The following is a 14932-nucleotide window of genomic DNA, read 5'->3' on the forward strand; positions in this document are numbered from 1 at the left end:
TTAATTTAAGTTAAATCACCATAGCGTTACCCTCAAGTTAAGTGTAGTATTAATTAGGTTAAGCAGGGTAGTTAAGTTAGGTTTTAAAATCTACATATTAGTTCATAGGCAGGTTACAATTAGCTTAAGACATGATCAGGATTCATTTAGTAATATTATTGATCTTCATAGGCGTATTACAACAGTCAGCGTCATATAGTACGTAGCAGTCAAGATCACCAAATACTTGGAAACATACAGAATGGTCATTACCAGTGAATCAGTCAAAGCGGTCAAATTGTTCGAGACATCCATCGTGTACAAATATAGTGGAGCACGCACGTCGCCAAATACTTTATAACATTCAAGCCGACATTATACCGTAGCAGCCAAAGTATCCAAAAGTATGAGACACCGCAGGAAACTTGACTTTATTACATACCGTGTAAGGTCCAATGATCCAGTTAGCTAGTCCTCTTTAATATAATGTGAACGGTGTTCCATTTTCAGTCTCTTGTGCAAAATGCACATGTCATTACCTTTTTCATTAAATAAAACTCTTTTATAATGTAATTATACTGGCCAATTCAAGCCATATTAAAAGGAAATCCGTTAATCCGGAATTCTGACAATGTAATAAAAATGTGAAAAAAGCCGTCAGGCTCCAAATGAAAGAGACGGAACGATCACTGACAAGTTGGTACTCTTTTCGGTGATTGTCAAAAACAAAAAGTAGAATCTGACGTGTTAATTCGCACTCAACACGAGATTAAACCTTAAACCTTTTATATAAAGCTCAGTTTTCTAGTGTGTCCCATACTTTTGGATATTATGGCTGCTACGCTACTAGTGGTGATGTGCGTGCTCCGATTTATTTGTACGCGATGGATGTCCTGAGCAATTTGATCGCCTTGATTGGGTCAATGTTAACGACTATTTGGATGTTTCCAAGTATTTGGTGATCTTGACTGCTACGTACTATATGACGCTGACTGTACTATGCCAAGAAAAGGGATTTACTGTCATTCGGTGCAAGCATTTGGAACTATAAATTATTGTTTTATATAATGAAGTTGTTGTTGTTGGTGTTGTGATTGTAGTAAGTAGTTGTTATTTCTGGTGTACAATAAAGTCTTTCTATTGTATTGTATTGTTTTACGTTTTATGATTTTTTTGACTTTGTTGGCAGTCGGGAGCACATACTAAAATTCGGGAGAATCCCGCCAAACCTGAACCATCTGGGTCATCTGGCATCCCCATTCGTTTTGATTAGTCGAGTGTGACTCGCGGAGTATTGTTATTACGTCGTGGGCCACGGCGGGGCGGCGGAGGAGGAGGGGGCTATTGGCCGAGCCCGAGCGTTAGTAGTACACACGAACCGAGCACTCGGTCGAGGACACTCTCTCGCCACTCTACTCGGTACGTGTGATCAGGACATTACCTTATACGCGATCGTCCCGCGGGCAGTCCCGCTACAGGGAGGAATACAGCGGACGATATTATTATGTCCATCGCGCTCACTACGGTTTCGAGCTCCAAGCGAGAACTGCTGCGCATCACTTGCCTTGTCATTGTCACCGTGGTCCACGCTTGTTGCTTGCCATTGACATGCGCGCGTGCTATTTTGCACCCGAAATCGTAGCTTAGAATCTAAAAAAGGGTATAAACTGTTGCCTACGTGTTTCCCTTTGTCTTTTTTGTCAATTAAATTATTTCGTGACATCTTTGTTTATTTCATTCAGGAGGCGACAAAACCCCTGATAATGTTCATCTTTTATTTACGAGGAACGCCACACCAGTTGAATAAGCTGCATGTGCAGGCATATGTTTCCTATCCCATTCTGTTGAAATAATACAACACTAACGTTTTTTCTCATGCCAAATGAAAACCAAGGGTAGTATACCACATTAAATCAAAGCTCGTGGTAGCGCAGCTGTCAAAAGGAAAAGTCTGTACCACTATGCTCTTTTTGAAGAAATTGTTGGGACTCCCTAACAGGCGATAAATTATAGATTATATTTTAACCAATTAAAGTTTAATAAAACACCTCAAGTTTACAGTTATTTAGATTTCACAATACACAAGTTACAAAACCGGAATGCGGTAAACCGCGACGGCAGGTGGGAGCAGACTGGCTAGCCTCTATATTGTAAAACGCCGTTTCAGCTCATATTCAAGTACAAGTGAACTTGCACATGAGCTGACGTAGCAACTGGTTGGGCCCTACAAATAAAAGAAGTATAACTACAATGATAATGTTTTAATGTGAGGAAAACCTGCGCCTCATAAAAATATAATAATAGTTTTGGGCCCAGATGTGTGCTGCGAGTAAAAAGTGAAGGAAAATATACACTTCGTCGGCGTACGGGCGTAGACTAAGCTGCGTAGTCAAGAAAAAATGGCAGAGAGCAAAGAAAATTATAACAAATACAATATTGTTCAATTCGAAGGAGATGGATTCAATAATTGGTCATTTAGTATTAAAAATGTATTAAAGGAAAACATGTGCATCTAGGCAATTCAAGAAGAAAAATATTCGAAAACTGTAGCAAACTCGAAGATGGAGCGCGGGCACAGACCATCTTAATTTCCACGGTAGCCGACAGCCACTTAGAATATGTAAGGAAAGACACTGCTTTTAAAATGTTTAAAAATTTTGAAGAAGTATTTAAAGAAAAAGGAGTTAGAAGCAAGTTATTTTTACGATGACAGTTAAGTGAATTAAAGTATAACGAGAAAACATAATTAAAAGAACTTTTTACGAGAATACAAGAAATATGCACACAATTAGAAGAAGCTGGATCAGACTTGTCGGAGGAAAGAGCGTTTATACCTGCTGAGCTGGCAACTTGCATTCTTGTTAGTTTTTTTCGATTATTTCATAAAAATGTAATGAAAATTAAAAAAGTGGTCTGTTTTCTAGAACTGTTAATTATAATATATAAGTTTATGTGTCTACTCCAATAATTATGCGACTTTTATTTTCTTTAAAAACCATTAATAAACATTTGTTAGTTTTTAAAGAATATAAAAGTCTATCACGAATAATTATTGGAGTATATATGTCGGCGGCCGATCGCAAAATCCGCCAGATCACGAAATTCCTAGGCATATCGTGAAACGCCGCCATTTCATGATATGCCTAAACGTTGGACAGGCATATCACGATGTGCCTGAGAAATAATACGGCAGATCGATTAGAGCAACGCATTCGTCGATATTCCTAGCTCTATACCGGGCACATCGTAAAATAGTTTCCTATTTGGCCACTGGTGGCGCTGCGTATGCAATGGCGGCCGTGTTTTGCGCGTGAAAAATGTCGGCGTCGCAACAAAATGATCTTTAAACCGAAAATAGTGATTGAATTCAAAATAGAAGTGCAAAAGAAGCTTTTGAACATCAGCTCCGTTCTTTTTATGTTAATCAAACGGATTCTGTGCACAATGTGAAAAAACCATGGGCGTCTGCCCGTATTTTAGAGGTTAGTATTTTGTTGGTATATAAAGTATTCACTAGTTGTTATTTATTTATATAGAAAAATTTAGGTACGACGAGCGAAGCGAGGAGTGGTTAGTATTAATTGACAACATTTCATATTTTTGAGCCCTAAATTTTATTGGTTCGGTGTATTTGGTTTAAAAACGTCGTATCCTACGAATAGGGGCGTAATTACGAAAAGTCAATTTAACAGGAGACGGTTTTTTGTACTTAAAAAATCAGTGTGCGGCCTCATGGCTTTAAATTTACAAATTAGTTAATAAATCATCTAAGATTTGTTATGACTGTATCATTGTATATATAATTTGATTAATTTTAATAGATATGTCCCTTAAATCTTTATTCCAATTCCATTTTAACATATTTGCATTTTATTTCCGCCGTATAGTGACGTAAGTGTTATTAGGTCTTTATTCCTAGGGATAATTTAAGCCCTAATCATAATTAAGGCCTTTTAAATTATAAATGCAGGTAATTTAATTGAGCAAATTCATGAAAAAAAGAAGTAAATGGTAAAATCAAACAAATAAATAAATTGCGTACATTTTAATAATTATATTCTCTTCATTAAACAATTAAGCACAAAAAAACAATCATAAAAAAACAACAAAAAGTAGACTATATTTCAGTGATATTAACTAACTATTCTTCTTAATCTTTATTAATTATTATAGAAAAATAACAAAAAATAACCGTAACACAAAAACGTTTTTTAATTGTATGTAATATTCTTTTACCCGTAATAATTATATTATTTAACAAAATTAATCGTACCTAATTGAGTTAAATTCTTTTCGTAATTAGTGAGATCAATTTACTTAGAAAAACAAATCATCCGCTTCAATCATCGTCGTCAGTTTCATAAGTATTTATGGGCCAATCAACTATTTTACCGACACTTTGGCCGTTCCTGCGTTAATGTGGCATCTTTGAATAAATTTTCACAAACTCTTGGCAGGTATTACTTTTGATTCGAACATTCCTACTAAATCTTTGTATTGTATCATAGTTTAAGCTTTAGCAGAGATGTATGGGCTTCTTTTTATTTCAGAAATTACAAATTTTTTCTTTACTTCTAGTTTTTTTTTGGCTGTTTTTTAATAATTTTATACTCTTCGCAGCTTAAGTCGTATTTATATGGATTGTGTCGGGCATTTCTTTTTTAACGTAGATTTCCTTTATTTTATTCCACATAACCTTTTCTCCATCATCATTTTTTAACCAGTTACGTCCATCTAATAAAGTACGCAAATCAAGAATGTCATCTTGAGTCAGTTCTGTTACTCGATATGGGTCACCGCTTGTCTTAGCCCACCGAATGAGATTGAACCACTGTTGAGGGGTATAAATTACCCGACCTTTATGGGATGCCCTTTCTATTACGGAATGTACGCTGTCCCCCTCATTTTGTGTATGGCCAACTTCGAGAAATCTATGCGTTATGCTTTCAATATTATAGTGATCAATAATATATTGATACAGAACAAAGATGATCCGATTCCTGTTCTGTCCTGAACAGTTGTCTGACCAAAATCTGAAATGCTTAACCCCTTCAGCCAATATATTACTTCGCATGAATCTAAATAGTGCACTGCCAATTTCTTCGCGGAACAAGGCCCTGACGTTTATAACGACTCCTTTCCGCGGGTAGAAAGACACCAACTCAAATGTGGCCATTTTTAAAACTTGAATTACTTCGTATTTATTTTTTTATTTTAACTGTGTTTCAAAAACCATTATGTAAGAAGAGAAAAACGGTATTAATGGTGGCTACGCCCCTTTTCGTAGGATACGACGAAAAGACAAATACGCTGATAGTTTATTTCTTTCTCTAGGGTTCGTATTTAATTTGTTATTAATTTTTCAATATTTACTTATTCTAAAAGGGCGTAACTCCAATTCTACGCAAGAACACCTTTGTCTTACCATGATCGGAAACCAAGTGATCGGACATTGACAATGACATCTGACTTTGCCATTGTCACTGGAGTATGTCTGTGGTGTGTTGTTTGTTTAAATTGTACTATTTGTTAAAATGAAACGATTTTATCGACGAATTTGGCTGTGATAAGGGATACCGATACTGCATTATATAAATACGACACCTTGCATTTACACGGATACGACGAACGATTGGGACGATAAAAAACATTTACTATTTGGCGCCGAAAAAGGACTACCGATATGAGGATTCCCGACGGCTATAGTGCTGCAAACAGCACAAATCTACCAAATGTAGATCACTTTATGCTGATGCAGTACATGTGTAACAATGAATCATTCAATGCTGCTGAAATTCGTGGTGCTAAAATACCCCCAATGAACCCTCGTTTTATCAGTGTTAGGGAAATAAAAACATCAAAACATGTGTAATAAATTCATTTATTTATTCCCTTTTTACTATTGGAGACTGTATATTTATTGCACCACAAGCAATTAGCACGGCATTATCTATATAGGCTGTACATTCATTGCTTTTTATTTTATATAATGTAATAATACAACCTAGCTTTGTAATATCCTTGTGTGCATGACATAAACAGTCTATAACTCAATATAACTTCTTGGGTATTCCAATATATTGGAAAGGCTTTTTTTTATAAGATTCAACATAAACAATCTACCATTTAAAATTATAGGGTGTGTCGCAGAACTAGTCATAGAGGATTGTTCATAACTTGCTTCTGATTCAGACACTTCGGATGTACTACTACCCTTAACGGCAGGCAGAGATGCAACGCTTGCCTCATGGGCGTCTTTTGCTTTTGTTCTCATGGGTAAAATATTACATTGAATAGCACAGTCTCGCGTATCAGGACTTATTTGTGCAGATATTACAGGAAGATTTCCTAATGAGGTCCAAATACAGTTAAAACCGGGATCTGTACCGGTGTCTAAGCCACCACATAGGGTTCCAATTAAATTAAAAGAAAAATTGAAGGCAGAATTAGATCAGTTATGTAAAAGAGGTGTGATTGAGAAAAGTGATGAAGCCACAGAATGGGTGAATAGAATTGTAATAGTTGAGAAAGACGAAACTGCCATTCGCATTTGCTTGGATCCTAGAGATCTTAACAAATGCATTCTTAAAAAATATTTTGAAATACCAACAATTAATGATCTTAAATCAAAGATTTGTGATGCAAAATATTTCTCAGTTTTGGATTTAAAAGAGTCATTTTGGCAGATTGGCCTTTCCGAAAACAGTAAAAAAATATGTACCTTTTTCGTCAGTGTTTGGCAATTATAATTTTAGAGTTTTGCCATTCGGGCTGGATATTTCAGCCGAAATATTTCAGGAAAATTGTGAAGATTGTTTCAAAGATGTAGAAAATACATTTATATATATTGATGATTTTTTGATATATGGCAAATCAAAAGAAGAACATGATGTGGCTTTAAAAAAAGTACTGACCAGGGCACGAGAATTGAACATTAAATTTAACTTAAAAAAAATTCATTACCTTCCTACCATAGTAAAGTATTTTGGTCATGAGATTGTTAATGGTTGTTTGATGCCTGACAAGAACAAAATTAGAGCAATAATGGATTATGATACACCAAATGATAAGCAAGGTCTTCAAAGATTTTTGGGGATGATTAATTATATGAGAGATTTTATCCCAAACTTGTCTGAAATTACTAGTCACCTAAGAGAACTTTAAAAAAAAAATGTTATATTTCAGTGGAGTATAATTCACCAAAATTGTATTGAAGAATTAAAAAAACTATTAATTAGTCCACCAGTACTAAGGAACTTTGATCCCAAAGAACCAATAACAATCCAAACAGACAGTTCAAAGAATGCTATTGGGTGTGTGTTACTTCAAAACAGGCAACCTGTTGCATTTGCATCCAAAAGTCTAAGTAAAACTGAATGTGAATATGGTCAGATTGATAAAGAGTTTTTGGCTATTTTGTTTGCTTGTAAAAAATTTCACTATTACATATATGGTAGGCATACTATAGTTCAAACAGATCATCAACCATTAGTTGCACTTATGAAAAAAGAAATTTACTCTATTGCATCTCAGACTACGCAAAATTAGATTAAAATTAAATATTTATGACATTGATGTGCAATATATTAAAGGATCACAATTGTTGATAGCCGATGCCATTAGCAGAGCATCATCAAAAGCTGATGTTGATACTTTAGAACAGTCATTAGATAGAGTTGTACACACTGTAAATGTAAGTAATAGTTTTATTACAGAAATTGCTCAAGCTACCATTAAAGATTCAACACTAATAAAAGTAACAGAATATTATAATCATGGTTGGCCTAATAACATTGATAAAGTTGTGGACCTTGCTAAGCATTATTGGAAGTTAAGACATGATATTGTTGTTGAGAATCACATTGTGTATTTAAATCACAGAATTGTTATACCACTGTCTATGAAAAATATTGTCATTGATAAGGTACATTCTTCACATTTTGGTATCACAAAAACAATAGGTAGGGCTAAGTCACTGTTCTATTGGCCCAATATGAAGGTTGACATAATGTCTCATGTCAGCAAATGTCGTTTATGTGAAAAATATAGCACTAACAAAACAAAAGAAAAATGATTTTAGATAAGGATATGGCAACACTACCTTATGACAAAGTGGGCTGTGACTTCCTTAATTATGCTAATGAAAATTATTTAATAATCGCAGATTATTATTCGAAGTGGTTTGATTTAATTAAAGTCACTTCAATGAGTGCTGGAACTGTAATAAAAATATTAAAACCTTTATTTGCAACTCATGGTGTACAAGAATCTTTAGGGCAGATAACATGCCATTTAATTCAATCGAATTCAAACATTTTGCTAAATTATTTTCATTTTCTGTGGTCACATCCAGTCCATTATATCCAAAATCTAATGGATTTATTGAAAAATATGTAGGCATTGCAAAAAACATGTTAAAAAAATGTAAGGAGCAGAAATTGGATATAATTTGGTATTATTAGACTACAGAAACAGTCCAGTGTTGGGCTCACCATTTAGTCCTTCCCAATTGCTGTCAAGCCGCTTAACTAGATCAACTTTGCCAATGCATTCTCAATTACTTGTTCCAAAAGTGGTAACTAATTTCCAAATGTATCAAGAAAAAAGAAATATTACAAATAAAGCAAACTATGATAGAAGTGCCAAACAGTATAAGTATACTTTTCGAAAAGGGCAAGATGTGGTATTTCGTAAAGACAATGTATGGTTACCAGCTAAAATTGTTGATATTCACAGTTCTCCAAGATCTTATATAATCAAAGATGAATATGGTACCATTCTAAGAAGAAACTCTTCACAACTAAAGCCATCATTTGTTAATAGTAATCAACCTAGGCAAATCACTATTCCACAAGAGATAGAACTCTCTCAACTTAATCAAAGTATTGTACCACAAGAAGTTGAATTCTCTCAACATTGTAATACAAATATAGGTCAACATGACCAACCTGAACAATCCTTGGATAACTGTGATGATTCTCAAGGTAGACCAAGAAGAGTGGCTAGACCACCTAGTTATCTAAGAGATTATGTGACGGACCTTTCAGAAAGGGAAGATGTATAGTACCTACCTATATACTGAAGTTGATTTCTGAACATGTAGGTCACGTGATAGATGTCAAGAGAGGAGATTGAAAGTAAAAGAAATACAACACGTGCTTATACAAAATAAATAATTGTTTTAATGATACATATATTGTTTATTTTTATTACTGTGTGGCTATCCAAATGGTGTGAAGTTCGGAAGCGGATTGTGTGGGTCACTGACCCGTAACAGAAGTTACCCATCGCTTTTAATAAGTCGGAAGCCTCAACAATCCACACGGATTCCCGGTATTCATCAGCTACTCATCGCCACGCAGCAAGGGCAAGGAAGGCGCAGGACCTGAACTGCCTTCGGAGCTGTCGAATAAATACATCTGCTGGAGCACAACACACATACATGTATAGTTATTGTATTGTTGTTTGTGCTTAATATATTTATAGTATTAAGTCACTGTATTTAGCTATAAGATAAAAGGTTGTCGACCGGCGTTCCTTACCCCATTACTTTTCTTAACTCTAAGTAGGTACTGGTTGTTGTACCATTTCTTTTATTATTTGAGCGTAAGCTCGGGAATATACTTGTGTGGCTTATTCTTGGTCGGTTTATTTTGTCACGCCAGCGAGACAGCGTCACAATTTTTGCGCCCGAACAGGGACCTGAAGGAGGATACACGCTTAACTTGTATTCAATGATCAGATGCTCATTGAACATTAGCTCTCTTCTCTTTCTTTCTACTTTGTACTTTGGAAGTTTGGTGGTCGACAACCCCTTTATTATATTTCCACGTACGGACTGTTGACCTAAGATTAAGGTATTACTTCTGTCATGGAGGACAGACCTATCAATTATAACTTGTTGCATCAGGACGAGCTTGTGTATGAGGTACAAATTCGTGGTGATGAACCGGGTAAAAATCTTAACGATTTGAGGAAGCAGATACATGAGCTCGCCCGTGATGTACCTGCTGATGAAATTGAGGAATTTTCTGGTGATATATCCGCAGAATTAGACATCTTGAGTGGGAAAATCGCAGAGTTTGTTTCCCTATTTGCTGCGAAAACTTTAACTTTAAAGAAAATGAATCGTATTCAGGCCTCTTGTCACCATATTTACTACCGCCTGACGCGTGTCACCCCGAACAAGAGGCAGACCTCAAAACTCATTTAGTACTTTCCGACCAGCTTAACCGATACCTAACTAAAATGGACTCAATGTTTAATACGTTTAAGAGCGGCTCTGTGACTCGCCCAGATAGTGAGCCTTATGGCCTAGAAGATGTCGTACGTGTGTTAGGAGATCGCAACCAGTCGATCAATTCCTTGAATCAAAAATTTAACGGGAAAACGTGTGTGCGGGCTTTTTTGCAGATGTTGGAAGAGCTGTGAGTATCCAGGATGACGCAATGACATACCTCCGTCACGCACAGATTGACAGACTGCGTGTTGCGACACTTCGTCTGTGGCCGGAGCGATTCGCATACATATTCCGCCGTTCAGTCGCCGTGTGCCACAGCGGGAGGGAGTACTCGTACACTTGTTTCGTTGCGACAAGGTGCGGTATGGGAATTCTCGGTGAACGGTACGTATCACTTTATTGATAATTTAACAATATATTTACTTGTAGTTGTAGTTGCTAGTTACTTAAGTGTGCTGGGAAAAATTTAGTTAAGGTTTTAGTCCTGATAAGTGCATCTGAATGAGAAATAGGTACTTATAAAAACTGACGAAATCCTACTAATATTTATAACAAACTAGCTGACCCGGTGAACTTCGTATCACTTACCTACCTCTTAATATAAGCCATATTCATTTAAACTTACACTATTTAACTTTTTATGTATTTCAGAGCCGGTAGCTTTATAAAGGCATCATCAGATAGTCTAAGTATCGGCTTTATAGTGGGCAAATAACGCACGACACATGTTCATAATTATTTTTCATGAGACATTATATTAGATTATAGACACTTATGTTGACAAATAAGGTACCAGCCAAATTTTTTTGTCTGTATCGATTACGCTGCATTACTAAACGTAATAGTAGAACTGGCAACACTGACTGTCAGTGTCACTGTCACCGAACTTTCCAAGAATATATAATTGATATTTCAAAACTATCATAGAAGTAATAGTTAACTTTTAACAATGCATTGTCCCTTTTGTAAAAAATGGATAGACCGGCAGAACAATAGTAGTACCTGTCCTAGTTGCACAAAAACATTGTTAAGATGCGACGAATGTTTCACAATAACCGCCGATACCTTCAAGTTTTGTATAAAGTGCGGTCACAATTTGAGCCGAATAATACGAATTAATAGGGCTAAGGAACAAAAAAATCGAGTGAAACAGCAACTGTTATTAAAACCAAAGTTCGTCTCAACAATGCCATCATCGTCACCTGTGTCATCATCTGAAGGAATAACATTTTCAGAACTTAATTTAACTGCCGAAGAACTAAAGGATTTGGATGAGATTGAAGAAAGTCAGGAGCACAACATCTGCAATATTCTGGTTCCTTCCGCCACACCATCAAGTCCTGGCGAGCCAAGTCAAGACATCATTAGCAAGCCGGGGTCGCCTTTGCTGTTAGATTAATTGAGATGTTGCCGATTCAAGTGTCAATCGCGGAATTTTTAGAAAATATGGTTCGTACCGTAAATAATGATTAATATCGTTTTTAATAAAAAAAAAATTGAATTGTATCAAATTGAGTTTTATTTCAGACATATATATGTATGTATTAGTGAAACGTATGAGTGGACTGTAATAAATAACTAAAAGCAAACAAAGAAATAATATGATGAAATTAAAATATACTCGATAACACAACCACACAACACAACGCAATAATGACAAGTAAGAGAAAAATATACAAAAAAAGAACTTTACAAAAAAATACAACAAAAAAGTATAAAACTCCAAGGAGTTTGCTACATTCCGGCCCCTTGTGCATGAATGCACAGAACTAGCCGAGATAGTCAAGGCTAGCAGAGCCTTAAGTGGCTATCCTGACCAGTTTTCTCGTAGGCCGACGTAGCAAGCCCCCCGCAGTAGCTACGTCCACCACTCTCACCACCCCGTCCTTGCCTGGGAAGAGTTTAGCGACGCGTCCACGCGGCCATGTTCCCCGTGGTAGATTTTCATCTACGATGATTACAATGTCTCCTATTTTAAGATTGACATTGCTGTTCTCACTAGTTGTCTGGCGGGGTTGCATGGTTGGGAGTACTTCTTTCACCCATCTTTCCCAGAAGTGATCTGCTAATCTCAGTGCTTTCCTCCATTCAGCTCTTCTGAGCAGATCCGTGTCGTCCATGCCCCCTGGTACGCTTTGATTAGAGGATGATCCAATGAGAAAATGAAAGGGTGTGAGTGTTTCCTCTTCGTCACTTTCTATGGACACATGGCTTAACGGTCGTGAGTTGACTATGGCTTCCGCTTCGAGCAAAAGGGTTAAAAGGGTTTCTTCTTTAGGAGCACGTTCGTGTAATGTGGCATTCAGTGCCACCTTTACGCAGCGCACCAGCCTTTCCCAACAACCTCCAAAGAATGGAGAAGCTGCCGGTATAAAACTCCACTTTATTCCTCTATTGGCAGCAAAATCTTCAACTTCTGGTCGGTAAAAATCTCTCAAAATTCGGTTGGCACCAATGAAGCATGTACCATTATCTGAGTAGATAGTTTCTGGGGTACCTCTTCTGGCTATGAAACGACGTAAAGCCATAATGGCTGAATCGGCGGTAAGGTTGTGGACAAGCTCCAAATGAACGGCTCTGGCGGTCATGCACGTGAATAAGGCTACATATCGCTTTTCATGTCTTCTTCCAATAGTGACATTGATTGGCCCAAAGTAATCTAAGCCAGTGAATGTAAATGGTCGGCGATGGTGAGCAAGTCGTTGCTGTGGAAGGTCTCCAGTCATAGGGTTGATTGGTTTTGTTTTCCTTATGCGACAGAATAGGCATTGGCTAGACACGGATCGCACTACATTCCGCAGACGAAGAATCCAATATTTCTGCCGTATCTCGTTGATAACCATCTGATGGTTTGCGTGTCCTGCCCTCTTGTGGAAATTTACTACCAGTGAGCGGACGACGGGGTGGCAACCATCCAATAGTATGGGGGATCTGACATCGGTGCTAACGTTTTCAACAGCTCTAATCCTGCCGGCTAAGCGCAACAGCTTGTCTTCTCCCATCACGGGTGACAGTTTGGTGAGACGACTAGATTTTGGTATCAGCTGTGAATTCTCGATGCAGCGGATCTCCTCTGCAAAACATTCTGATTGGACACGTCGCAAAACTTGTACTTCTGCAGCCCTCATTAGTTCGGCCGATAGGGGTAGAAGAGTGGTGGAGGTAGAGACGCTCGCATTACGGCGGTCACTAACAGCGTTGTTAGTGACAGGAGATCTAATGCGGTCCAAAGTTGATCGGAATTTGGCCGCGACCTGCAAAACACGTGCAGTAGCGCGAATTAGACGTAGCCAATCACTAAAATGAGTAGGATCTGCGGTGACTACTAGATGTACAGCTACAGGTTCAAAAGACTGTTTTCGTTCCTCTTCGATCGTAGCCTGACCAGCTGGCTCAATAGGCCAATCCTCAGGTGGATCGAAAAGAAACGAAGGGCCTATAAACCATCGGTGATTGCAATCTAAATTCAATCGTTTCATACGTGTGACATCATCTGCAACGTTTAAATCTGTTGGGACCCATCTCCAGTCATGTATACAAGAGTTTTCAGTAATTTCCCCGACGCGATGGGCCACAAAAGGCTTAAACGTTCGTGCATCACTTCGGAGCCAACTAAGAACAGTTATCGAATCCGTCCACAAAAAAGTGCGAACAGGTTTTTTGCGATGACTGTCCTTAATGGTAAGTGCGAGGCGAGAAGCGATCAAAGCAGCTTGAAGTTCCAAGCGCGGAATCGATGTTGGTTTCAAGGGAGAGACTCTTGCTTTGCTCGAAATGAGAGTGAGCTTGATGCTGCCATCGGAGTATATCAAACGCCAATAAGCAACGCAGGCATATGCAAGCTCACTTGCATCTGCAAAAACGTGTAACTCTCTTAAAGATGGCTCAGAGTTTTTTGCTTTAGAATACCAACGAGGAAATTTTAAGGAAGATACCGTCGACAGTTCTTGAAACCAATCAAACCACTTTGATGCTTCCGACTGAGGAAGTGCAGTGTCCCAATTTATATTTAATCTCCACGCTTGTTGAAATAGGATCCGACCTTTTACGACTATAGGTCCAAGTAAACCTAAAGGGTCATATACGCGCATGAGATGTGATAGCACTTTACGTTTAGTAAGAGGGCTGGGAATGGTTTCAGATAAACCAGTACGGAATCCTAAATTATCAGTGGTTGGGTTCCAAGCCATTCCTAGCGCTCGAACGCCGCTAGAGGCGTTGACAAGATCAGTTTCTAATGGTTGAGGGGCTCGCAAATCGATTGGTACGAGGCTCAATGCCGCAGGCTCATTAGAAATCCATCCTCGCATCTCAAAGCAGGCGGCACTGTGGACAGTAACAATATCGGATGCTAGCTGGGCTGCTTCGTCAACATTGTCAAGAGAGTCTATATAATCGTCCATATAATGGTTAAACAAAATGGCGTCTGCAGCTTTAGGATACGCTCGTTTATGTTCTAAAGCATTTTTATTTTTTATGTATTGTGCTATGAAAGGGCTGCAGCACGCGCCAAAAATGACAGCTGTCATCCTGAATTCCTTAAGTGGTTGCGTTTTTCTGATCTCCACAGATATCGAAGAGCATCCCTGTCCTTCTCCCTTACTCGAATCTGAGGAAACATTTCTTTAATATCAGCGGTTATGCCGATACGTCCCTCTCGGAAAAATTATCACACGATAACCGAATGGGATCCAATTGTTATCGACCTAAAAA

Source organism: Choristoneura fumiferana, chromosome 16, assembly GCF_025370935.1.
Source record: "Choristoneura fumiferana chromosome 16, NRCan_CFum_1, whole genome shotgun sequence".
Lineage (NCBI taxonomy): Eukaryota > Metazoa > Arthropoda > Insecta > Lepidoptera > Tortricidae > Choristoneura > Choristoneura fumiferana.